This window comes from Sus scrofa, chromosome 10, assembly GCF_054392235.1.
Source record: "Sus scrofa isolate SSC_HxYL_T2T_F1_AM1 chromosome 10, Sscrofa_HxYL_maternal_Yorkshire_Landrace_v2.0, whole genome shotgun sequence".
NCBI classification, from domain to species: Eukaryota; Metazoa; Chordata; class Mammalia; order Artiodactyla; family Suidae; genus Sus; species Sus scrofa.
The window spans coordinates 80,306,541-80,333,427 of NC_139392.1; the positions used below are offsets into that span (position 1 = coordinate 80,306,541).

The 26,887-nt window shown below is 41.9% G+C and overlaps 1 protein-coding gene and 1 long non-coding RNA gene across 2 annotated transcripts in view; both read left to right on the plus strand.

Annotated features, from left to right (window-relative positions):
- NEBL (nebulette) overlaps nt 1–26,887 on the plus strand; it is a 355,791-nt gene that overhangs the window by 24,432 nt on the left and 304,472 nt on the right. The window lies entirely within an intron of this gene.
- LOC146399553 (uncharacterized) lies at nt 14,793–18,757 on the plus strand. Its single transcript, XR_014818058.1, has 2 exons — nt 14,793–16,633; nt 16,825–18,757. It is a non-coding gene; the product is annotated as an uncharacterized LOC146399553 (long non-coding RNA).

The window sequence follows — 26,887 nt, forward strand, 5'->3', positions numbered from 1 at the left end:
AACATGATGGCACCCGCCACCTGGAGCTGTTCCGAGATGTTCCAGGAGAATGCCTGCGAAGGGCCTGACTCACACACAGACTAGCTCGTGCCATCAACCGTACACGTTGATGAGACAGGAGGCACGTGGTGTGGGGACAGTTTGGGACTAGCAGATTGGAGATGTGGGATTCAAGGCCAGAGAAAAGCCGTAAAGGATGACAAGGGAGGTGGAGCCGAAGGAGACTGTGACTTTGGTTCTAAGTACAAAAGGCCGTGTCGCTTTTCTGTTGAATTATTCTGTTATTCATATCGTTACAAACAAGGAAATGGGTAAGACTCTGTTTTGTTTTTGAGGTCTCTTTTCATTTTGGCAGGATAAATAGAAAAAGTTTTGTAGCCGTTGGCTTTCTGGACTACAACTTGATGCATTTCTTTCCTTATTTTAAATAGGAAGTTAAATTACTGTTCTGAGTAGGGTTGGTGTCTGGAACCAAGTATGTTACCTGATCTACACTTGGCTAGGCCAGTTCAATGTTTGGATGGCATGAGGTGCTTTTCTTTTTCTTTTTGGGGTTTTCCGCTCTGGATTAATGTTAGATGTTTGTTGACAGTGGTTGGAGGGTGGCTTACAATTTAGAATCAGTTGGTGAAAGCAATCTAGTTCTTATATTTGAGCAAAACTTGGGGGGCGGCCAGGGAGTGAGCAGAAGAGGAACGTGATATGTGATGGAGGTTTTAACAGGATCATTCTGGCTGTTGGGAAAATAATGTACTGATAGGCTTCCGCTCAAAAGGCTCTTTTTGGTGTGTATATGCCAAAGGGATAGTCACACGAGCCGTATATTGATATCACCGTTAGTGTACACAAGGGCGTACTCTGTCACACACATGAACCCAGACCTCCTCTGAGGTCTCAGTCCTTAAGGGAGTTTTATCCTTAGAAGGTGGCAGGACGTGGGGGTCCGAGAAAGGGGGCAGTGCAGAGGTTTCCACCCTCATCGGTGGCGAAGTACAACTCTGGCCTTAAGCAGGGCGAATATGCTGTGTGCATTGTTTTAGGTGCAAGAACAGATCTTTTATTTCCTGAATATACTTTAGACCTAGATGCGTTTACAGGGAGCTTGGAAAAATCCTGTGGCACGATGGCGTCTCGGTGGCCGCCCGCTAGAGGACCTCATTGCTTGCCTCGCCCTCCCTCGCACGTTCCGTCCTCCCCTTTGCTGTCCTTCCATGAGGATCAGGGCTGAGGGGCTCGCCCTAGCAGACCATCTATTTCCAAATGACAGTCATTGATTTCCCTTGGCTTGGCTGAAGCAACAGTCCCGTCACCTCTCTTGAACGTAGGACACCACCTTGGCTTGCACGTGTTTTGACAACAGAACCTTGTTCTGTAGTGAGGTTGGCACAGTTCTACCTCCTTTTCATTTTCTTGTGCAATTAAGGCACCTAGGAAAACATTAGTAGAACATTCTCATTTCATGGGCTCACAATGCCACAAAGTGTTTTGCCAGCCCGTTGGCTTGGCTGGCGACTTTTGTACAAGGTGTACAAGTGGTGGTTACGACAGAGGTTCAACAGGAGAACATCATGGCTGTCTTTTGAAACTTTGAAACACAGAAATGGGTTTACACAGATAATTGTTGTGAAGTTTTCACATCTCATTTTTACACTTGCCAAACACATCCCCACCAGTTTGGTTTCTTGGCAGTGCAAATGTTTGGAGACACGTTATATATTCTCTAGGCGTCAGGACTGACTTTTTCCTCACGTACTGTAGTCGTGCAGGTCTGTGGATGGAGCCAATCTGGGGGGAACTCTTAGTCCGTCATTTCCGTTTTAATTCCTTATAAAATATTAGCAGGAGGTGAAGTGATTTTACATCAAAGTGACTTTTTTGGAAAGTGGCAAATTAAATTTTATGGCCACAGCTGTACTGAGCGGAGTATGTCAGGAAGTTGCAGGGAAGGGAATGCTTCCAATGCTCTGACAGAAATCCTTAGTTTAAGAAGGATGCACACTGGGAATACTCCAGGGTACTGAAATGCAGAAAAATATTTTTCTAAATATGTGTTTTAAAACCTAGGCTCTGTTGTTTCAGCCTGAGTCTTTCAAAAACAACAACTGCTCTGATTTTGCAGTGGAGAGTCCTTGTTTAGAAGTCAGCGGGACCTGCTGAAAAAGAAACGAGACTTAGTAGGGAGGCTCCCTCATGGTGAACACAGTCAGCCTCCCTATCTGCAGCTTGTGCCTCAGTGGATTCAACCAACCATGGCTCAGTGTAGTTGAATCCCGAGGAAGCGGAGCCCACTCGTAGGAACCTGTGGCTGTGAGACTTGAGCACCTGTGGATTTGGGTATTCACCTCGGGTCCTGGAACCAGTCCTCCTTGGATACCGTGGGATGGCTGTAAAGAGGGTAAAAATTTTGCAACGGATCAGGACCTTCACCACACGTTGTTCTTTTTCCTGGAGTTGCACCTTGCTCACCCCTACCCCCAGCACGTAACATGAAACCGTGCTTAGATGGTGCCTTTTTCTCCTTTAGCTCTCAACTCTGAACAGCAGTGTCCTCTCTGATTTGCCTAGTCTGTCTCTCCTCTACACTTTTGTACCCTTATGTTGTTCTTCATAGCACCTATTTTATGCTTATTTGAATAGTGCTTTATTCTAAGAAGTCCCTGAGATTAGGGAGAATTTAATTCATTTTTTATTGTGTCGTCACTGCCTACAAAGAGTGCCTGGCACATTGATAAATTTTGGCACTTGATAGGTATTTGTTCAATGAAGAAATGCATGACTGAGTTTGGGTGACCACAGGAAGGCCAACAGAAAGATTTAGACCTCTGCTCTCAGATTCAAACGCCTGTGGGGCCAGGCAGCCCAAGAAAATGAGTGAAGTAGGCTAGTGAAGTGACTTGTGATGTGCTGGACAACCAGGTGGAATGTCCTGGACAGGTGCCCACTTAGCGGCTGTTCTCTTCCCTCCTTCATAGGAGGCTAACTCTTCTCATCCTAGGGGTGTATCCTTGGACTCTGGTAAATTTGAAGGACTTCCCCAGGCGGATGGATTAGGGTGGGGTGGGCTTAAGTAGTAGAGAAAACTGGAAGGAAGTCTGTTGGAGGACCTGGAGTGCCAAGATGTTTTTTGGGCGGAGGCAAGAAGTCATTAGACAAAAGATTAATCTCCAAAATTTATAAACCCCTTCTGCAGCTCAATTCCAAAAAAGCAAACAACCCCACCAAAAAATGGGCAGAAGATCTAAACAGACAATTCTCCAAAGAAGAATATAGATGGCCGAAAAGCACATGAAGAGATGTTCAACATCCCTCATTATTAGAGAAATGCAAATCAGAACCACTGTGAGGTACCACTTTACACCAGCCAGAATGGCCATCATCAAAAAGTCTACAAACAAGACGTGCTGGAGAGGGTGTGGAGAAAAGGGAACCCCTGTTATGCTGTTGGTAGGAATGTAAGTTGGTGCAACTACTGTGGAAAACAGTATGGAGATTCCTCAGAAAACTAAACATAGAATTACCATTTGATCCAGCATCCCCACTCTTGGGCATCTATCCAGAGAAAACCATGGCTCAAAAAGACACATGTACTCCAATGTTCATTGCAGCACGATATACAATAGCCAAGACATGGTGACAACCTAAATGTCCATCGACAGAGGAGTGGATAAAGAAGATGTGGTATATATACGCAATGGAATATCACTCAGCCATTAAAAGGGAAGAAATAACAGCATTTGCAGCAACATGGATGGACCTAGAAATCAGTCATGCTAAGTCAAGTCAGTCAGACAGTGAGACACCGACATCAAATGCTATCACTTACATGTAGAATTTTAAAAAGGACACAATGAACTTTGCAGATCAGATACTGACTCACAGACTTTGAAAAACTTATGGTTTCCAAATGAGACAGGTTGGATGGGGGGGATGCACTGAGGGTTTGGGATGGAAATGCTATAAAATTTGGTTGTGATGATCGTTGTACAACTATAAATGTGATTGAGGAATAAAAAATGCTATAAAAACAAGAAGTCATTAGATGAGGGAATGTGTAGGAAGAAAATTTTGGCCCCCTGGGATGTCTTCAAGTAGAAGGGGGACTAGTAGGTTGTAAGGCTAAAATAATAGTCCACACCAGCGCCTAAGGAGGCAGGGCTGGGAGAAGTGTGGTACAAAAGCAATAGTTTAATATGTAGCACTATTTTTTTTTTGCAAAGATAGACATGTCAGAAACACAGGTTTTTGAAAAGTACTCTACTCTTTTTTTTAACCTCACAATTATATATAATTTTATTTCTGTATTATATTTATATTTATTTAATATATTTATGTAATATATATATATACACACAAGAATAAATGAATTCACCAATGTAAAAAAATAGAGTCTTAGCATGTCATGTATACATTTATTATGTTATATGTTATATATGTCTTATAGAAGCAAAAATTATGCAATATGTTATGTATATATAATTATATATATATATATATATATGTCCATTTTGTGGCTATCTTGTATCATTGGTCAATTTGTCTATTCTTGTGTGGAAACTACACTGAATTTCTGTAGCTTTCTTTTATTTTTATTTTTCCCATTATAGTTGATTTACAGTATCCTGTCAGTTTTCTGCTGTACAACAAAGTGACCCAGTCACACACACACACACACACACATATATATACATTCTTTTCTCACATTATCCTCCCTCATGTTCCGTCACAAGTGATGATAGTTCCCAGTGCTCTCCAGCAGGATCTCATTGCTTATCCACTCCAAATGCAACAGTTGCATCTATTAACCCTGGACTCCCAGTCCATCCCACTCCCTCCTCCTCCCCCCTGGCAACCACCAGTTTCTTCCCCAAGTCTGTGCGTTTCTTAAAAAGTACACCACTCTTAATCAAAGTCTTTCTAGAATCAACAGAAATGGTGACTGGAAGAGAAAATCGTGAGGTAAAGGCAGATCCCTGTGGGTGGAGGATTGAGTGGGTTGTGAGAAAGGGAAGCCAATGAATGGAGACTGTTCTTTCAAGAAGTCTTTCAAAAAAGGAGGAAGAGGGACTGGAGTAGAAGCAGGGGCAGTGGAAAATACCAGAAAGATATAAAGGATAGGATAGGAAGAATTTACGGCACCAATGAGGATCCGTTTTTCTGAGAGAATAAGAGCAGAGCAGCAAGGGTGTTGACACCCAACTCACGAGGTGTCAGTGGTGTCAGTGGTGGGCGGACTGTGAGCCCTTCTTGTCAGAAGGCGGGGGAGGGCCCTGCACTCCGGCAGGAGAGTGCGTAGAGCTGGGCCTTTTGCTTTGGGGAAGATTTGCTTGTGCGAGCCCGAGTCCTAAAATGCATTTCCATTTCTACTTTGATCACAGATTTTATTAGCAGGTGCTAAAGAAATAGTCTTGGAAAGACTGAGCGAAAGCTTCTTTTGCTTTTTCCTTCTGACTTGAGAACTCAGTAGAAAGCCTTCAATCTTGAAAGAAGTGGTGTTCAAAACTATGCCATGGAGGATGTCTCAGACCTCTGGCAACGCAGAAGCCATTGCTCTTCTGCGAAGATTCCTGCTTTGACACAAGTCTAGCTCTCATGCCTGTCTCACAGAGCCTCAGTTAGCCTTTGAATCAGATAACTGCATCTGAAGTGTTTTGGAAAATAATAGATCAGCACTAAAGTATCACGGAACATTATGAAACTACTGTAGACATTCAGTAATGTCTTTGGAATCTGGTAAAATCTTAAGTTTACAAGTACTTTTTCATTAAACAATTTCTTTTCCTTTACCAGGCCATTGCCGTTTTTCCATCAGTGAATTTCGGGCTAAGGTCTTTTCAGAGTATCTCATAATAAGTCAGCAAATCTATTTCAAATGTGTTTGTTACTAAGCAACGGTTACCAAGAGCCTCTGTAATTAAGATGAAACTTGCAAGGTAACAATGCCCAAACATAGTACCATTTTCACCATTTTCTGATCACGTGAGTAGGGTGAATAAAAGTGAAAGAAGACTATTTCAGTGAGAGCCCAGCGTCTGACATTTCTGAAGATGTTGGCTGTCCTCTAGATCATCTGAGACAGAGTGTGTTTTGCAAATCAGCTGGTGCCTTTTTCTTTTGTGTCTGACGTACACATTCCTGACATGAGCCGGTGATCACCTGTTGGAGGCAGGTTCTCTGTACAGCTGTTGCGCAACTGGCCACGTGGTACCCAGACCTGTGCTGCCTGACATGAGCACTGGTCAGTGCGGCGACTGGAGCGAGCTTCCCATGAACTCAGCTTCCTTTGCAGCCATGACTGACCTAGATTAAGTTGCAATGGAGGCATATTACAGACTTTGCTTAACAACACCCAGTGTCGTATTCTTTGGAGATTTGTAAAGGAAGGCTCAGATGAAATTTTTCCTGTTCATCGTGCCTGGCTCATAGCAGGGGCTTTACAGAGGCTCCTCTTTTGCTTCCCACTCCATTCTGTTCTAGGAGCTAGGGGCTGGGGGTGGGGCAGGGTTTCCATAACGACTTGGTGTTGAATGACCTCCTTTCAGATCTCTTGTTAGATGCCCAAAGGGCTGGAGTGGAAGTCCAGAGAGTCAAGTCTCACCTCATAGAAGGATTAGCTGATAAAAGGAATCAATCTGTCCCAGGCAGCGAGCAATTACTGAGTGACCCTCCTGCTGCCTCTAAACTTGGCATTTCCCCTCAGAGTTCCTTCCAGGTTGCCCTTACTGCAGGCAGAGGGGGTGTCAGCCACCAAGGAGTGCTGACCAATACCTTAGGTTTATCATCTTGGGCAAGTCGTAATCACCTTGAACTTCAGTTTCCTTGTCCTTCCACCGAAGTCAGACCTGCTTGGCTCATGCAGTTGGGTTGCCATAGAATCAGATGAGATGGAATACGAAAAAGTGCTGTGAAAAGGTATATATGTACTCCTTTATTCAACAAATACTTACTGAGTGGCTCCTATGTACCAGGCATTGTTCTAGTTTCATACTATATTCTGTTTTAGCCCAAATAAATAGATCTACTTAATTCTTTTACATGGCAGTTTAATATTCCATGGTATAAGTGTTCCATAATTTATTTAAGCATCCCCCAATTAGTAGACATTTAAGTAAACAGTGCTATGTCGAACATCTTTATATATATATTTTCAGCATGGGGAGAACATTTTTCTAGGAGAGTGTTGCGAAAGATCAAAAGGTGTGCATATTTAATGTTTTATTGGTTCCTACCAAATTGCCCCCCAAAGCTAACAACAAACCATCTTTCCACCCAGCGCATATGAGAATACTCATCTTCCCATACCCTTGCTAATGTGATCTTTAAAATTTTACTGATCTGTTGGGTGAAAAGTGGTATCTAATGGTTGTGTTATTTTCAATTCTTTGCTTTATTGATGAGCATCTTTTACTCTTTATTGGCCCTTTTTACTTCTTCTGTGATTATCCTTTTAAGCTACCTCTGTATCTACTGGGAGATGTATATTTTTCTTATTAATTTGAAGGGACTTTTATATATTTAAACCATGTTTGTAATACCTTTGAGATGATAGGTCCAATGTTAATAGCTATTTTACAGGGAAGGTAAGAGGCACATGCAATTAAATAGCTAGTCACAGGTCACACAGCCAGTTAATGATGGGACTTGGTTTGAGCAGAGTGTTACTGGGAGGCTCGGCAGGCCAGGAACCGTGGGTTATCTCCGTGGTGGATGGCTGGAGGCAGCATGAGGGAAGCCTTTGGGTTACAGGGGGGACCAGGGCTGAACACGGACCTCTCCAAGTGCCAGCAGCCCTTCACGAGTTACCTAATCCTGGGAGAAAAGGTAACTGGGGTTGGGGGCTGATGACACTGCCTTTGTTCCTTAGAAGGCAGATACAAAGGCAAAGGAGAGCAAGGGGGACAGCTCCTGGGGGTGCCCCCAGGCCTCCTTCCAAGGGCAGAGGACCTGCCTCTGCATTGCAGACACTGGAAGGATACATACGATTCTTGATAATCACGGGGAAACCGAACAAAGGTCCTCTCCTTATTTGAGTTTTCTGCAGCACCTCTTTTAAAGAATCAGAAGTTTTTTCTGATTGAATCATTACCATTTCTTTTCCTGTGTAAACTAGATTTGAAGTTTTTCTAAAACGGCTTTATTTTAGACTTTTTCTCTTCTCATCCTGATCTGGCTTGTGATATATGTTCCGTGGGGCACATCCCTAGGGTTCAGATTCTAGAATTTTTTTTTTTTTTTTTTAAAGGCTAGAAGCAACCTTAGGGGGCCTCTGATTGAATTGACTTACTGAATCTAAGATCTTGCGAAGCAGGGTGGCTTGCTGAGATTACCCAGTTATTCCAAATCAAAGCCTAGGGTTGGGTACTCTTCAACTCTGTTAGGACTTCTGGTTGTGCCGTGTGACATTTTTCTGACATTTGTCTATTTTTCCTCCTTTTTCTTCCAGATTTCTTCCCTTGAAAGTGAGGCTGGTGGTACTTATTTCATTGAGCTGTTGTGCTAAGTAATTATTTAACACTCACTTTTCACATTTGAGTTTTAACCCCATTTCTGCATAGTTTTGAAAGCTCCTTTTCCCAGCTTTTATTATGCATGTAACATGAGCTTCGTCCACACTTGTTGAATTAGTGAAAGGTTTAGGTAGTTATGTATTTCGGTGCTTCAGTCTCTCTCTCCCCACCCCCTCACACACGTCATTTCAAATTCACCACTGTTTAACCAGTTCAAGGTTATATAGTTTTACTCCTGGTTTCAGACATTTGAACATTTGAAATAGAGTAAATGAAATTCTCCATGACTTTAAAGAATCCCTTTGATGTTCATTTTGATTTTTAATCATTGATCCTGTTGGGAAATGTCTGCTTTCGCGTCTGTTTCCCAGGCTGCTGTTGCCTCCCGAGTGTCATCATGCAGAGCACCCTCGGGGTAAAGCAGGCTGGAGTCTGCATGGTTGCAGGTCACAGGGGGGCTCAGGTCATGCTAATAGATGGGGCCAGTACAACCCAGGGTAAAGCTGTGTTTAGTTTGTCTGTCTGGTCATGGACTGAGAGAAGGGCCAGGCACATTTGAAGTCGGGTATCTGCTTTCTGGGAACCCCACCAATAAGGAGTGTTTAGAAATGGTGGGTTATATTACCAAGGAGAATGCGCGGGAATTACTGTTCCTGCAAGTTTCTCTACTGAATAAGGTCTTTTGTCCTTTTACAAAGAGTGATTCACAACCCTTTAGTCCTGGCCTGGCTGGGGTTGCTATGTGGATACCAGGCATGGGACCTGCCTCCTACCTGGAAGCATTTGGTGTTAGGTCAAGCAGGAGATTTTCCAGAAGAAGAGTTCTGCTGAAGGTGGTGGGGTGGGGGAATAACCCTGAACCTCAGCTACCCTGAGGTTAGACTCTGAGTGAACCTCTGGGCCAGGCATTTGCCGTGGGCATCCCGTGTTCTCGGTATTAGAGCCCTCATCTCAGGGGACATAATTGACTTTTGGTTCAAAGAAGAGGAAAGCTTAACATACTTTAAATAATCCTTTCTCTAATTTCCCTTTTGTCCATTTTGTTCAATCCAATTCTACACTCTCAGATTTACTTTCCCAAACTTTAATCATCTTTTTGTGCTTCTCTATCAGTGGGTGATTTTTGATGTCCAAGGGTGGCTTAAAAAAAAACAAACAAAAAACAAACTGTTACTTTAATATTATTGTTTCTTTCTTTGAACTTTTAAAAAATATAATAGTAGACAAACAAAGAAGTTGCAAGAGTATTACAAAGAATTCCTGTAAACCTTTCACCCAGATTTTCCAAATGATGGTGTTTTATCCTTTGCTCTCTCTTTTCTTTTTTTCCCTGAACCATTGGGATAAGTAAAGACAAGTGTCTCTGTTTCTAAATACTTCACTGTGTAGTTCCTAAAACAATTGAATTCTCCTACATAAATACTACATGACTTTCAAAATTGGGAGATTAGCGTTGATGCCATAGGACTACCTAACCTACAGACCTCATTGAGATTTTACTAATTGAAACAATACAGTCATTCTTAGCAAAGGAAAATCCCAGACCATGTGTTTTATTGAATTGTCGTAATTGTCATTAATTGCCTTCTTTAATTTGGAACACTCCTTTTTTTTTATAACTGACATTTTTGAGCAGTACATATCAGTTTGTTCATTCTTTCTTTCTTCCATAGAATGCCCCTTATTCTTTTAAAATTAACATTAACTTTTATTTATCTATTTATTATTATTACTATTATGTTTTTTAGGGCTGCACCCACGGCATAAGGAGGTTCCCAGGCCAGGGGTCCAGTTGGAGCTATATCTGCCGGCCTATACCATAGCCACAGCTACGCAGGATCCGAGCTGCGTCTGCGACCTACACTGGAGCTCACAGCAACGCCGGATCCTTAACCCACTGAGTGAGGGTAGGGATCGAACTCTCAACCTCATGGTTCCTAGTTGGATTCGTTTCTGCTGCACCACGATGGGAACTCCAGAATTAACTTTTAATTAATATTGACTTATTAAAGTTGAAAACTAGGTTTATATTAGTTTTATGCCTTTATTTTACCTAAAATACTTGTTATTTTTTATATAAATCTAGTAAACAATGTATAAAATAAGAACAGTTTTTGGGTGTTTGCTTTAAATAATGGCCAGTAAGTTCAAATTGGACAGACTAAATTCCCATTAGTCCATTTAGTTTAAAAGTTAATCACATTTTCTTAGTCATTTAAAGTTTCACTTGTGGAGTTCCCGTGGTGGCGCAGTGGTTAACGAATCCGACTAGGAACCATGAGGTTGCGGGTTCGGTCCCTGCCCTTGCTCAGTGGGTTAAGGATCCGGCGTTGCCGTGAGCTGTGGTGTAGGTTGCAGACGCGGCTTGGATCCCACGTTGCTGTGGCTCTGGCGTAGGCTGGCAGCTACAGCTCCGATTCAACCCCTAGCCTGGGAACCTCCATATGCCGCGGGAGCGGCCCAAGAAATAGCAACAACAACAACAACAAAAAGACAAAAGACAAAAAAAAATAAAAATAAAAAAATAAAAAAATAAAGTTTCACTTGTAAACAGATATATCCAGTCCTCTTTTTAATGGCTTTAAATGCCTCCTAAAGCATGCTGAAAGACCTTCACATTCTTCCAAACATTCTAATACTGTTTGAAAATACTCTATTTTCACCCTTTACTCAATCACAAGTCTGTTACAATCTGGCATGTTTCCAAAGATGGCAGGTTCTCAAGATTCCATATAATGTAATACCTGATGTACAAAGATTATGCTGAGCTTAATACAGATTATTAATGCTGTTGTTTTTATCTATTTCAATATCACTATATCTAATTACAGATCTTCTCAGGGTTATCAAGATGTGCTCATTAAGGGAAGAAGATATGTGAGGTTGGCTGAAGTCATGCTAGTAGCTGGGGTGACTGGGCCACTTGTGTTTGTTTATTTAGCAGAGCTTTGGGGTTGAGGAAGCACATGTCTGGGCTCTTTTAGAATTGCCAATAAGTCCTTTTTTTTTTTTTCTTTTTAGGGCTGTACCCCTGGAGGTTCCCAGGCTAGGGGTTGAATTGGAGATACAGCTGCTGGCTTACACCACAGCCACATCAACGTAGGATCTGAGCCACATCTTCAACCTACACCATAGCTCATGGAAATGCCAGATCCTTAACCCACTGAGTGAGGCCAGGGATCAAACCCACAGCCTCATGTTTCCTAGTTGGATTCAGTTTCCACTGCGCCACGATGAGAACTCCCAATAAATCCATTTTATAATCACCATGACAACAGGGGGCTAAACCCTATATGGTTGCTATGACGACAGATAGCAGTCCACACCCTTCAGGTATGGTGGATTTGCAGTTTTGGTTCCCTGGGTCGACAGCCTTATGTCCTTCTTTCATCTGATTTGGGTAGATAGATGTCTGCATTCTTATCCAGGTTGCAACGAATTTCCTCTATTCCTTGATTACATTCTACATTTCCTTAGGTCTTGGCAGCATTGTAGAGTTATTTTATTCTATCTGATTGGATTTTGCATTTCCTTTCAAAATTTTGGCCACAAGGGTAAAGCGTCATGCTAATGAAAATGTCTTTCTCTAATTTTTCCATGTTCCTTTGAATTATAGCCTTTAGAGATTGGTTTAGATTCCCAGTAAGTGTTCTACTAGTGCTATGTAAATTGATTATGAAAATTCCTAGTCCAGACACTGCTCTTAACATCTGAGAGCCCTGTGTATATATTGTAACTAGAGATGACAAAGTATGTTGTCTTTGAATTTTGCTATTGAATTGCTTTTGAGCAGATTTGAAAGCTTAATCACAGTTGGACAGATAGGATCAAGTAGGAACAGACACCGTATAAGAATGTTGAAGTTATAGTAGTGGCTGCTGTTGATTATGATGTGCTCTTTCTTTTTTAAAATTTAATTTCATTTTGCTTACTTACAGTGTCTGGGATAAGAGTGGTCACTGTCTGTTTTCTTGGCAGGTATCCTGTCCCATTATCCTCTTTTCTGATTCTCTAAGTTGCCCTCCTTGGGTTTTTGTCATCCTCCATTAACGCTGGTCTGCTTCATTTCTTCTTCTGACGTCATATTTTGTTGAACCCTGATCCCTCTTTTGGTTTTCTGTAAGCCAAGCATTGTGTGTGTTTGCTATGTATTTTTTACCTTATAATCATGGTAGAGGCACTGTTGAAGTCCCATTTATTTGAAAGATTTCTTCTCTACCTGACCTTCTGGGTTACTGCATGTTGAGCTTGTAGCAGCTCAAGGCCATTACCTCTTTCTTTTTTTTTTTTTATTTTCCCACTGTACAGCAAGGGGGTCAGGTTATCCTTACATGTATACATTGCAATTACAGTTTTTCCCCCACCCTTTCTTCTGTTGCAACATGAGTATCTAGACATAGTTCTCAATGCTATTCAGCAGGATCTCCTTGTAAATCTATTCTAGGTTGTGTCTGATAAGCCCAAGCTCCCGATCCCTCCCACTCCCTCCCCCTCCCATCAGGCAGCCACAAGTCTCTTCTCCAAGTCCATGATTTTCTTTTCTGAGGAGATGTTCATTTGTGCTGGATATTGGATTCCAGTTATAAGTGATATCATATGGTATTTGTCTTTGTCTTTCTGGCTCATTTCACTCAGGATGAGATTCTCTAGTTCCATCCATGTTGCTGCAAATGGCATTATGTCATCCTTTTTTATGGCTGAGTAGTATTCCATTGTGTATATACCATTACCTCTTTCTACCTCAGAGGGATGTTTCTTGCACGTGTCCATTTCTTCCTGGTCTTGGGAACCTAGCAGAAAATGAACACAGTTTCTAGTTGGGATGGTGAGTTGGGACGGTGCTCTCAGTTGTGCCAGTAATGCAAGACTGTCTTGGTTTCTCTTGTTGGAAGAAGCCAGTCTTATGCTCCTTCCTACCTTGTCCTTCATGGTTACGGTCATCATTGCCTGTAGAAGAAGGGCCTGGCAAAGAGGAGCTGACTACCGACCATCAGAAATCCCCATGCCCATTGTCCCGCTATGCTCAGCTCCTCTCTTCATGCCCTGTTTGGCTTTTGCTTACATGGTGCTACTAATAGGAAGTGGCTGAGGCAGTAGCTTCAGTGACCTTGACCTTGGATGGATTTTGAAGGATAAAAGTCCGGGAGGAAATTGGCAGCAGTAGCCATGGCAGCCTTAGACACTGAGCGGGGTCATTTGGTGAACTGGACTAATTCTACAAATCTCTGCTTGTCCAAGGCAAAACCAGGGTGATGATGACCAGTGTTTCCCCAGCTTTTTCGAGGTGTAAACGAACACGAAGGCTATGTGAACAACAAACCATTAAGGCTAAGCATATAAGAATTGTTTTATGTAGTTGAATACAGCAAAGTTGTTGGGATGAATTCTCATGATACACATAGTCTTATAATGCAGCTAATAATATGTTAAGTACCAGGTGCCAGATGCTTTGAAAACATTTTTGTTGAGTTTTTTATTTTTATTTTTTTATGGCTGCACCCGTGGCATGTGGAAGTCCTGGGCCAGGGATTGAATCTGAGGTCCAGCTGTGGCAATGCTGGATCCTTTCACCCACTGTGCCAGGCCTGGCCCCTGCAGCAACCTGAGCTGCTGTAGTCGGATTCTTAACCCTCTGGGCAATGGCTTGAACTCCCATTTTTGTGGAATTTAACCACCTTCTGAGTTAAGTGTTGTAATAATCTCCAGTTTTACAAGTAAGAGGTTAAATATGTTGCTCAGACATGACCAATAACTGGTGGAGTCAGGACTGAGACCTCTATCTTCCTGGGACCAAAGACCCCACTTTAATCTCTTCCCTATAGGCATCTGTTATAAGGAATTAAGCAATGGCTGTCTTAGTAGGATTTTTCCTTGCCACATGAAGCTTTTGTGCCAGGCAGGGAAGTCAGCAGAAAGCACTGATTTAAGAAAGAGTCCTGTAACCCCTGAAATGCTTTCCCTAGATGTCCATTAATGCCACCAATCAGTGGCTCATGGGGCAACAAGCAATTGCTCCTCTCCAAGGAGAGTGAGACGTGGTGTCAGTCATTTTGCTGTAACTATGAATTAATTTATCCAGATTGTTCTTCCAACAACCAACTGCAGTGCACTATTGAATAAAAGATTATTAGATGGTTGAGGGAGGAGAGACTGGAAGTAATTTGGGAACACAGAGACTGACTGCTCAGAGTAGAGCAGGCCTTTGTGAGCTTTGTCTAGCCAGAGGGCAGCCAAAGGCGATGGATTGCGGAGGAAAGAGAGGGGGGATTGAGAAGCTCGAAAAGGACAGGGAACACAGAGAAGTGGGGAGACCCCAAATCAAGTTCACTTCTCTTTTGCTTTTGCTGATAACCTGAGAATGGCTGATGCTGGAGTCCTGGTTGAGCCCTGGAGCATAACCGAGGATGAGGGTGAGGAGACAGTGTGAAAGAAGCAGCAGTCAGGAGAGTGGTTCTCGGACTTCTGTATTTACCAGGCATCTGGGCTTTCTTAAGAAATGGAGATTTCTGAGCTCTGCTGCTAGAGAATCTGATCCAGCAGCCGTGGGATGGACCCAGGGACCTAGATTTTTATCAGTCTCACTGGATGATTCTAATGCAGGTGATCTGAAGACCCACCTTTTGGAAACTGTGGGTTGGAGTTTCCTCCATTGAGCTAATAGAAAGTCTGCAGCCCAACTCAGATTTTGACCTGGTGGCCTCTGTGGGGGTGTAGACACCCTTGCTGGACTGATGAAGGTGCTTGAATACAAGGCACTTCCTCTCTTTGAGAACTGCACTAACTCTAACCAGGCAAAACTCTTTAAGATCTGGAAAGTTCCCTCAGGGACAGGGTGCCCTACTCTTCCTCACCTCTTAGCTAGTTTTTGGCCTCCTCTCTTGTCCTGGCCCGGTTTGTAGTTAGAGTAGCCAACTGCAGAGAGCGGATGGTGGTGGGGTAGGCACTGAGGACACAGATGTTTCAGTGTTGAAACTGGGACAGGCACAGGCATCTGGGATGGTTGGCCACCCTGCTTGTACAGAAGCCCTCATCGTGTGTCCCCCGTCCCTCTGTGCAGCATGCAGAGGGGCTGTGCATGGCATCGTGGCCAGATGAGCAGCGCAGCAGGCACGCTCTGTGTGTCAGTTGGGTCTCTTCCTTTTCTTCAGTGGAGGTGCCCATTGTGGTTTAGGGTTTTTTTGGCTCTTGAGGCTCATTTCCTGCAGCTACAGCAGGCTGAATGCAGGTAGCCTCACCTGGCTTGAGAGGTAACTTCTCGACGCCTTGTTTTTGTTAAATGCTATTATACCAAGAATCATCACCAGCTTAAAAAAAATTTTTTTTTTTTTTTTTTAATTCTCCACTGGGGCTGTACCTAAGATGTGGGTTTCCTGAGACTGGAGAAATTAGATCTTAAAACCGCCCCAAGAGAGGCTGGGGGGTGGGGCGGGGAAGACCAGAGAAAGGGATTTAGTGGCAGAGGCCCTGTGACCTCACCTCATCCAGTGGATTTCCTCTCCTATTAGCTTAGAGGGACCCTGCTATATTCTTCCTGAATTCGGTTTGGAAGAGAGAAATGTGTTTTCTTGAGTGAGGAATGTCCTGTGGGTGGAATGCAGGCTGCTTTGTTCTCAGCTTGGGCTCCAGGATGAAACAGGATCTGGAGATAGCTCTGTTTGAACTGAGATGACATTAGCGGTGCCCAGGGAGGAGGTGTCCGAGCATCCTGGAACCTGGACAAGTGTTGTCCTCAGTTGAGGGTGGACTGGGCAAATGAGCAAGCTGAGGAAAGCTGTTTTGGGGTTTTTATTTTATTTTTAATTTTTTTTTGTCTTTTATCCTTTTAGAGCCACACCTGCGGCACATGGAGGTTCCCAGGCTAGGGGTCTAATCGGAGCTACAGCTGCCAGTCTACGCCACAGCCAAAGGAAGGCCAGATCTGAGCCATGTCTGCGACCTACACCACAGCTCACGGCAACGCCAGATTCTTAACCCACTGAGCGAGGCCAGGGATCAAACCTGCATCCTCATGGATACTAGTCGGGTTCTTTACTGCTGAGCCACAACAGGAGCTCCTGAAAGGGATTCTTGAGAAGAATTCTGTTTTAAGCCAAAGCAGTGTTATAGAATCAGAGTAGCACACCTCCCAGGTGAAAAGGGAACAACGTTCTCCTGGATGAACAGGTCCTGGTATTTGTTACAACAGTTTCAGAACTCGGTAATCACTCAGGACATAAGCTGATCCCAGAAGGTTTCCCACCTAAAAATATAAGTATTATATATATAATGTATATATATATAGGCTTTTGAGGCCACACCCGCAGCATATGGAGGTTCCCAGGCTAGGGGTCCAATCGGAGCTGTAGCCACCGGCCTGTGCCACAGTCACAGCAATGCCAGATCCGAGCTACATCTGTGACCTATACCACAGCTCATGGCAACGCTGGATCCTTAACCCTCTGAGCCAGGTCAGGGATCAAACCTGAGTCCTCATGGATGCTAGTCTGGTTCATTAACCACTGAGCCATGACGGGAACTCCCCAGCTAATTATATTTTGCATTTGTTAACATTAAAAGTAATTTGCAGTTGCAAACATGCACTAATTGATGGTATAGTTGTGAGAGTAGGAAGGAAAATGTTCCAGAAGCTTTTTAATGGATGGGAAACCACCTTTGAATGGCAGCTTGTCCAAACCTGGATAATTCAAGATTGACGTGAAAAAGTTAGCCCTTGGAAGAGAGACTTATAGTTGTTTTTGATGTGGGTTTACATGGATTGAACGGTGTCCTCTAAAATTTATGAATCATGTAGGATATTCCTGAAAAACATTGAGTCAAAGGGGGTGAATCCTGTCCTCTGACTCTAGCATGACCAGGTATTTCTAGCACTGTTGCTAAAATGACCTGGAAACAAAAGGCTATAGAGAAAGAATGCTTTGCCCTTATAAAGTGGCTTTGAGTCTAAAAGAGTAGAGTATGACTCCAGTAAATTCAAGCATAATTTTTTTGGTATGTGGCATGTAAAGATTTGGCACATGTTTGGTAAACTCGCAAGTCTGTGGAAACCCAAACAGAGAGTGACGTGTACACAGGGTAACGTGTATGGTCGGACCTCCCGCTGTGGCACAGTGGGTTGAGAATCTGACTGCAGTGGCTTGGGTCACGGAGGAGGCCGGAGTTCCATCCCTGGCCTGGTGCAGTGGGTTAAAGAATCCAGCGTGAGTTGCAGCTGTGGCTTGGATTCAGTTCTTGGCCCAGGAACTTCCATATGTCGTGGGTGCAGCCATTAAAAAAAAAAAAAAAAAAGAAGAAAATGGTCAACATCAGGGGGTCCCGTGGGGCTTTGAGATGGAAGGCTACCACCTCGGAGAATCAGAGGTGTTGTCATGGAAGCCACATCACCCCTCCAGCCTCTCCTCTGCTGTTATCTTGAGACCTGTATTTCTTTGGAAGCTGTAGCCCTGGGATTGATATAATTGAATCATTATTGATAACAGTAGCTAACAAGCCAACATGAATTTGATGCTCACAGTGGGCTGTGCACTGTTCTGAGTGATTTGCCTGTATTAACTCACATAATCCTTAGACCTCTCTGAAAATGCTCTATTTTTACTCTCCTCATTTTAAGATGGAGAGGTTCTGAGTACAGGGAAGAGAACAGCAAGTCAGTTACACAGCGTGTAAGTAGTCGAATTGAGATCGAGTCTGGTTTTGGAGCTTGTGCTCTTCACCATCGCCCTGTGTACGGCCTCCCTGTTCATTTCATTTTGTTAAAAACAGTACTGCTTCTTGTACCTTGAAGCGGTGACTTGTACTGAGAAATGACGTGAGGGCTGCAGCCTTACAAACAGACTGAAAATGTCCCAAAAAGAAAGCTGGCAAAAGAATGAAGTAGGACTCCTTCCTCAAATCACTTAAAAATATTAACTCAAAACTTAAATGTATGCGTTGAAGTTAGATAACTCTTAGGGGAAAACAGGCATAAATCTTTGTGACCATGGATTAGGCAGGAGCTTTATGTAAGATGCCAGAAGCGTAAGCAGCAACAACAAAATAAATTGGACTCCATCAGAATTTAAAAGCTCTTGTACTTCAAAGGACATTCTCAAGAAAATGTAATGACAACTCATGAAATGTGAGAAAGTATTTGCAAATTATATATCTGTTAAAGGATTTGTATCCAGAATATATTGAAAACTGTTACAAATCAATACATAGAAGACAAATAACTCAGTTAAAATTGGGCAAAAGATTTGAATAGACATTTCTCCAAAGAAGATATACAAGTGGCCAATAAGCATAAGAAAAAAGGCTTAGTTTTTATGGAAATGCACATCAAAACCAGTGAGATACCTCTTCATACCCACTGGGATATACATAATCAAAAAATGGACAGTAGCAAGTATTGATGAAGATATTAAGATATTAGATTTCTGCTGGATTACTAGTGAGAATATCAAAACAGCACGACTGCTTTGGACAACAGTCTGGCAGTTCCTTAGAAAGTTAAACATAGAGTCACTATATGATCCAACAGTTCTCCTCCTCATGGTAGACCCAAGAGTATCTAAAACTTATATTCACACAAAACTTCTACATGAATGTTCATAGCAGCAATATTCATAATAGCCCAAAGTGGGAAAAAAAGGTAATTTCATCAGAAAGTGGAATTAAATGATGAATGAATAAACAAAATACTGTGAATATATACAATGGAACACTATTCAGCCCTAAAAAGGAATGAAGTACTGATACATGATGTCACATGATGAGCCTTGAAAATATTATGCTAAATGAAAGAAACCAGACACCAAAGGCCATATATATTATATGATTCCATTTATATGCAATGTCCAGGTCAGGCAAATCCATAGAGCCAGATTAGTACTTGCTATATAGGCTCTTGGGAAAAGGGGAGAATGGGAAGTGACTGCTAATGGGTATAGGGTTTCTTTTTGGGGTGATGAAAATGTTCTAGAATTATATACAGGTGACTTTTTGAGAGTATACTAAAAACCACTGGAATGTGCACTCTAAAAAGGTGACTTTTATGGCATTAGAATTTTATCTCAATATATAAATGTATATACATAGTAAAAAAATAAATAAAAAAAGATAGCAATATCTGCTTTTCTGGAAAGAGCTGGAAACAAAGTCACTATTGACCATTCAAAAAGCACAATAGTAGGAAATTTTACCAACTCCATTTGGGGAATGAGAACCAAGGGAAATCGGAGTCCAGCTTCTTGCCAAATGAGCTTCCTTCTCTTCTCTTTTTCTTCTCCTTACTCCCTCCCCCCAACTTAGCAGTGGGAAGAAATGACTAGTTCAGTGGGGAGGAAAAAACGATGATGCTGGTTTCAGCCTCAAGGTCAGTGTTCCATGTCATGACGTGTCAAACACTCCAGAGGTTCCAAGTGTATTACGAAACAAAACAACATTTTGCAATGTTGACCCTCTCCTCACTGCCTTTATTAGTTTTGTGCTGTGCTGTGCTTTTCTCTGGGTTGGATTTTTTTTCTTTGGATTCTTTGGTTTTGTTACTTCTGCCTATTTATTTTGACAGAGAGAATGCCTCATAATGAGCCAACTACAGCCCACTGAGACCTAACTGTGGAGGATACATGTGGTCTTGTTTCAGAAACCTAGTTGTTTCTGGTTAACATGCACGGGGCTCATCTGATATTGGGCTCCCAGCCCACCGTCAGCTCTAATCCCAGCACATCCTTCTCTCATGCTGTTCATTAAAGATGGGGATCAAGTGGGACTTGGAGCAGCAGCTTTTTTTTTTTTTTTAATTGAGGTGTAATTGACCTGTAACCTTGTATTATTTCAGTGTACAACATGATGATATCTGTATATATTGTGAAATGATCACCACACTAAGTTTAGTTAACATCTGTCACCACATATAGTTACACGTTGTTTTTCTTGTGACGAGAACTTTTAAGATTTACTCTGTTAGCCAGTTTCAGATACACACTACGGTCTTGTTAACTGTAGTTGCCATGCTTTACGTTACATTCCCCAGAGCCTCTTCATCTTACAACCGGAGGTTTGTACCTTTGGGCACCCTTCACCCATGTCGCCCTCTCCTTACACCCGCCCCCCACCCCCTTTGCAACCACCAGTCTGTTCTCTGTATCTGTGAGTTCAGTTTCTTTTCGATGCCATATGTAAGTGAAATTGTATGGTATTTGTCTTTCTCTGTCTGACTTGTTTCACTTGGCATAATGCCTTCATAAGTTCTCCCCATGATGTTGCAAATGGCAAGAGTTCCTTCTTTTGCATGGCTGAATAATATTCCATTGCACACACATGTGCGTGCATGCGTGTGTGTGTGTGTGTGTGTGTGTGTGACATTTTCTTTATTCATTCATCCATTAGTAGAACAGAGGTTGCTTCCAAGTTTTGGCTGTGGTGAAAAATGCTGGCATGAACAGGACCAACTTTTTTTTTTCCTTCTCTCTCTCCCTGATATTATGTTTCCATGTTTTATGTACATTCTCACTTTTCTCACTCTTTTTCTTTTCTCTTTAAGCAATGCTAGGCTAAATTGAGACTTAGAAAATGTGTTGATGGTGTTTGGTCTCTCCCGACCTGGCCTCAGCTGCCACATTTCCATTCTGACCTTTCTTTTCCAGATACTCATTCCTCTTACATTTTTACTAATTAATTACCCTAACTGTGGCATTTTATTCTCCTCTACATTCATTGATCCTTAGCTGATCTGTGTTCCACCTCTTGGGACCCAGTTGAAAGGCTGAATTTCAGCTGAGAAAGTCAAAATGGAATTTTTCTAGTTCTGTGATAATTTCTGCTTTTATTCGCTGGGATTCTTTTAAATGGGTGAAGTTTCCATCATCAGTTACTTGGTTATCCTGAAATATAGTTTGGAAAGAGAAAATGGTATGTTATTCAGCCTTGCCTTGTATTTATCATTTGTCAGAATGATGAATTGGGGCTCCAGCACCTTTTACTGGTGGTCACTAGTGAGCTGTTCTTTACTGTTTTGGGGGTGGAGGTGGAAGGACCTCTTATCAACTCATTATACACTCACGGACTTTATAGAATTGATACGTTTGAATCAGTTGCAGTCCTTCTTTTTGATATTCAAATTGTCCTGTCTTGGGCCAGTGGAGGCTCCTTCTAGAGGGTTTGCATGTCTCCTTGACACCACCCTATTAGTCTGAACCACTGACTTCTGGGCAGCACTTTCCACCTCGTTAAGTAATTGGATTAGTTGGTCTTTAAGATTCCTTTCAGTTCTAGCTTTCCTGCCAAAAAAAAAAGGTGCCACTTTTAATATCCTACAATAAACTCTTTTATGCTGGAAATACACTATTTTGATTTTTTTCCCTTTTGAGTTCACCGAGCAGGTAACTTTATGCATTGGAAAATATGAAATGTTTTTGTTTCCCCCCTTCCTACCTTTTAGCTCTCACTTACGTAACACTGGCTCAGGATCCTTCCATTCTCTAAACTCAGTATCTAGGCAGAAAAACAAAACAAAATAAGCGGTAGAAACATTTCTATCCTTAAGGCTGTAATGAGGCTTACCAAGGAAGTACCTGATTTTGAAGATGGATTTTTTTTTTTGAAATATACCAGCATTAGTTGTTACTATTCCAAATGCGATATTTTTCTCACCTTTTAGTTGAGGCAGGAAGAATGGATAGCTGTGTTTTATCCCATAGCCCTGGTAAGGCAGAATGAAGAGATGAGGGGGGCTTGAAGCACCCCAGTGAGCTGTTCAGGGAAGTCCAGAAGGCTGCAAAGCCAGCCAGCTCTTGCCAGGTGGCTGCAGAGTCAGCCCCAGTTCCTACAAGCCGAGAGCTGGAGTCGGTCCATCCAGGCAGGGCCTGAACCAGATCCAGGCAGCTGGGCCAAGTCCTGAGGCTGTCCCTGGGACCAGAAGGTATAACCAGAGGGAAGCGCGGATTTAAATTCCAGGGCATGAGACAAAAGCTCATCATATCGAAGGAGAGGGAGCTGAAATGACTGTTGTATAAAATGCTGGAAGCACACTGTCTCATGCTAAACCGGCTGCAGAAAACTTAAGTGCCTGATTTTTGTTTCTGTCTGTGCCCTGTGGAGCACATGTGACTTCAAAGGCAGCTCTGTAGGGTGCAGGGAGAAAAGAGCATGCTTTTATTTCCAATTTTGGCACAAATCTTCCAAACTGTTTTTGATGGCCAGGGAACAAAACTGGAATTCCCTCTGGATTCACTTGCATGTAGCAGGCCCGCCTTCGTTTTCCTCTGGTGACAACTTTCCCTTCTTCAACCTGTGCTTCCTCCCTACTTGGAGGCTTTATTTTGTATGAAAAAGGCATGGCTGCCACTAGATGATTTCAGGTGAAGCCTCGAGACATGAGCTCATCCATTGCACTGCGCCCCCCCCCCCCAAGTTCTTCCTACCGTAAAACGTGTTTTCAGAATTGAAAACAGTGGTTTAGTTTATAAGACTGTTTAAAACTATGAAACACCTTTTTAATATGAGTCTTAGGTTGTGAAAAGGAGCTCCTGGTTTCATTTCAGTAAGACGAGACATCTTGTTGAAGAGCGAATATAGCTTCAGCCTGTTGCGTGTGCCTGCTGTGTGTGTCTATATGTGTGTGTGAGCTTCTCGAGACCCGGAGATTCCATTAATTCTAGAAAGTGGAGACATTGGAGCTGTTTTCAACGACTCCATCTCTCCCTTACCAGCACCAGATGGTTCTTTGAGGTGTGTTTTGGGGAAAGGTTTCCTTTGTGGCCTCTTTGCCTCCCCCCCCCGACCCCGCCGGGGCCCCGAGCTACTCCTTCACACCCAGGCTTCACTGCAGACTGATTCAGGCTATGCTCTTTGTTATTTCTTTTGGCCTGTTTATTCCTGATCATTTTGTAGTACTTTTTTCCAAATCGTACATTCCCTGTTGCGTTTGAAACTTTGGATCCTGATACTGTAGCAGGGCGGTGGTTCTGCTTGACTTAAAGAGTGATCCTAATGAGCCAAAAGTGGCGGTGGTTTTTATGACCATGACGGGTCTTGTGACCTCTCAGGAAGAAACTGCCACTCTGTGGCCCTGGTCTGATTATTACAGGTCAGCAAATGAAGGGCAAGGTATTATTAGGCCTGATAGATTGGCCATTAGACTTCTGTATCCCTGGATTAATAACTCATAGTTCTTTGGTCTTTCTTGTTGTTTGTGATGGTGCCTTAAATGATAAAGAACAGTAATACAGTAGTGATAATAGTTATATCAACGTGCTAAAAGATTTACTCTTCTCCCCCTTCATCCTCCATTAAAATAGAACCCTCTCTGAAGAGTTAGGTTATGAGTAGAACGAATATATGTTGGTCTAGTCAGCAGTATTATGATCTAAAAGCATTTATTAAAGGGCCAAGTATAGGAGGTACGATATGAAATTCTCTACATACCAAAAGGCATTTGTTATCTGCCTCTTTGGTCTACCTTCTATATGCAAAAAATTGCTTAAAAAGGTGCTAGTGAACACCACACTCACATATGGAGATTTCCTTCAAAGAGCTTTACGGATATATTCCAGTAGAGAAAAAAAAAAAACCCGCCTCATGTGAAACAGTTATTGAATAACACAGGAAACACAAACCTGAAGTTCAGTGGGCGGAGGCTGGGTTTCCATAGATTATCAGAGTTCAGAGATGGGAGACTGTGGAGTAGATGAGCTGGAGATGCCACTTGAAAGGGAAGAAGAATTTGGAAGATTTGTGTGGTGGGGATGGGGGAGAGCTTTAGGCATGGGAGATGGCGCTGATAAGTCCATAAGGAGGGGACCAGGTGGTGAGGATTTATGGGCCGCTGGGAAGGCCAGGATGACTTGGACTAAAGCCTTAGGTGCGTAAAAGATTCTAGTGAACTTTTTAATCAATGAGCTCAGTGTATGAATGGAGTTGATGATAGAGAATTTTTACAAATATCAAGTTTCATCTACAGATGTGAAGTAATTAGCAATTGTACTCACATCGTATAATTCATTTAAGTTTGTTAAATTAGTTAATGCCAAACATTAAGACTGTTTGGCAAAGTTGAAAGAAAGCTGTAAAATTATAAGCAATTTTTTTCAGCGAGTACAATGAAATATACTAAAATGACTCAAGGGACAAGTTAATTTTGACTTTGCACAAAATGGTTGCAATACTGTAAGATCTTCAAGAGTGATGACCTTGTCTGGTTTAGTTTTGTGTCTTCCGAGAGGTGTACCTTAGCATAGTACCCTGCACACGGTGGGCTTTTAGTAGTTTTCATTGAGTGGATGCATTAATTTAATATAAAGACATCCTGTGTGAGGCGTTGGCCTCAAGGAGACATTAAATTGTGTGACACTCCAGAGTACCCTTAGAAGGTAAATTTCATTGTCCAGGAAATATGTTATGTGTTGATAAAGTCCCATTGCTACTAGTCTTTTCATAAATATTTTGAGGCGGTTGTTAGAACCATCCAAAGTGATTTTATTGAGTATCTTCTATGACTCCAATATCAGAAGGTATGTGAGATTTGATTCTTGACATTACAGAAATGATGTTACAGTTGGAAGGTAACAGTATTCATTGGGGGAAAATTGGAAAATCAAGACAATACACAAGGCAGAAATACTAGGCAGGAGTGTAAGTAGATATTCATTGTTGCTCTTTTCTTCTTGTCTCTTTTCCTTAGGAAATTTATCTGTTATATTTTCAATTGATGGCTCAAATTGATATCTTTTCTGGATTTCATACCTGGATGCCGAGCATTTTCCCATCATCAAACTTCATATCTCTAAACTCAACCAGATTAAGTCCCTCTGCCTTTTTCTTTTTTCACAGTTGTACTTCACTTTCTTGTGCTTCACAGATACCATAGTTTTTGTTAAGTTTTTTAAAATTATAGTTGATATACAGTGTTGTGCCAATTTCTGCTGTATAGCAAAGTGTGTGTGTGTGTGTATATATATATATACACACACACACATTCATTTTTTAAAAATGCTGTTTTCCATCATGGTCTATCCCAAGAGATTGGATATAGTTGCCCATGCCATGCAGTATATTCTTGCTATTTATTCATTCTAAATATAACAGTTTATGTCTACTAACCCCAAATTCCCAGTCATCCCACTCCCTCCCCGTTCCTCCTTAGCAACTACAAGTCTGCTCTCTATGTCTCTAAGTCTGTTTCTCTTTTGTAGATAGGTTCATTTGTGTCATATTTTAGATCCCTCATATAAGTGGTATCATATGGTATTTATCTTTTCTCTTTCTGACTGACTTAGTATGATAATCTCTAGTTGCATCCATATTGCTGCAAGGGCATTCTTTCTTTTTTATGGATGAGTAGTACTCCTTTGTATATATGTACCACATGTTCTTAATCCATTTATCTGTTGATGGACATTTAGGTTGTTTCCATGTTTTGGCTATTGTGAATAGTGCTGCTGTGAACATAGGGGTGCATGTACCTTTTTGAATTACAGTTTTATCCGGATATATACCCAGGGGTGAGATTGCTGGATCATATGGTAGTTCTGTTTTGGTTTTCTGAGGAACCTATGAACTGTTTTCTATAGTGATTATACCAATTTACATCCCCACCAATAGAGTAGTCGGGTTTCCTTTTCTCCACACCCTCCCCCAGCATTTGTTATTTGTAGACTCATTAATGATGGTCATTCTGACTGATGTGAGGGGGTACCTCGTTGTAGTTTTGATTTGCATTTTTATAATAATTAGTGATTTAAAGCATCTTTTCATGTGTCTACGGGTTCTTCTGTATGTCTTCTTTGGAGAAATGTCTATTTAAGTCTTATCCCCATTTTTCACTTGGGTTGCTCGGTTTTTTGTTGTTGAATTGTATCCTTTTTCTATAATGGTGTTGTTTTGTTCACTTAGGCTTAAAGTCATTGATTTTTTTCTGTATATATTTATATTTCCTTATGTTTATAAATTGTCATTGCCACTCTATTCTGGATGATGAATAGATCAAGAAAATAGAAGAGATTTTTAAGCAAATAAGCCCTTATATTCAGAGGACTGTGGTGGACAAGAGGAAATGAAGTAATGTTCTTGGAACTCTGATGGAAGACACAGACGGTGAAGTTTCGAGAAAGATCTATTTCAGGGCCAGGGATACAATGAGAGAGCTCTCCACATTCCTTGGCCTGAAACATTTGGTATATGTTGCTTAATATTGCTGTATCAAATTTTGATTAATAGAATTGTGCTTTAAATGTTTTGGAAAATCTTAATATTGAAAGGAAGCCTGTTATTAAATTTGTGTTTTTCCACTACTGTATTTTTCTGGTGTATGGGTAGCTTTACATAAAAAACACATTGATTCTTCGTGCCACAGTCTCAGGGTCATCTTATGTGTAGCCGACGATTAGTGAATGAAATGCCGTGTATTG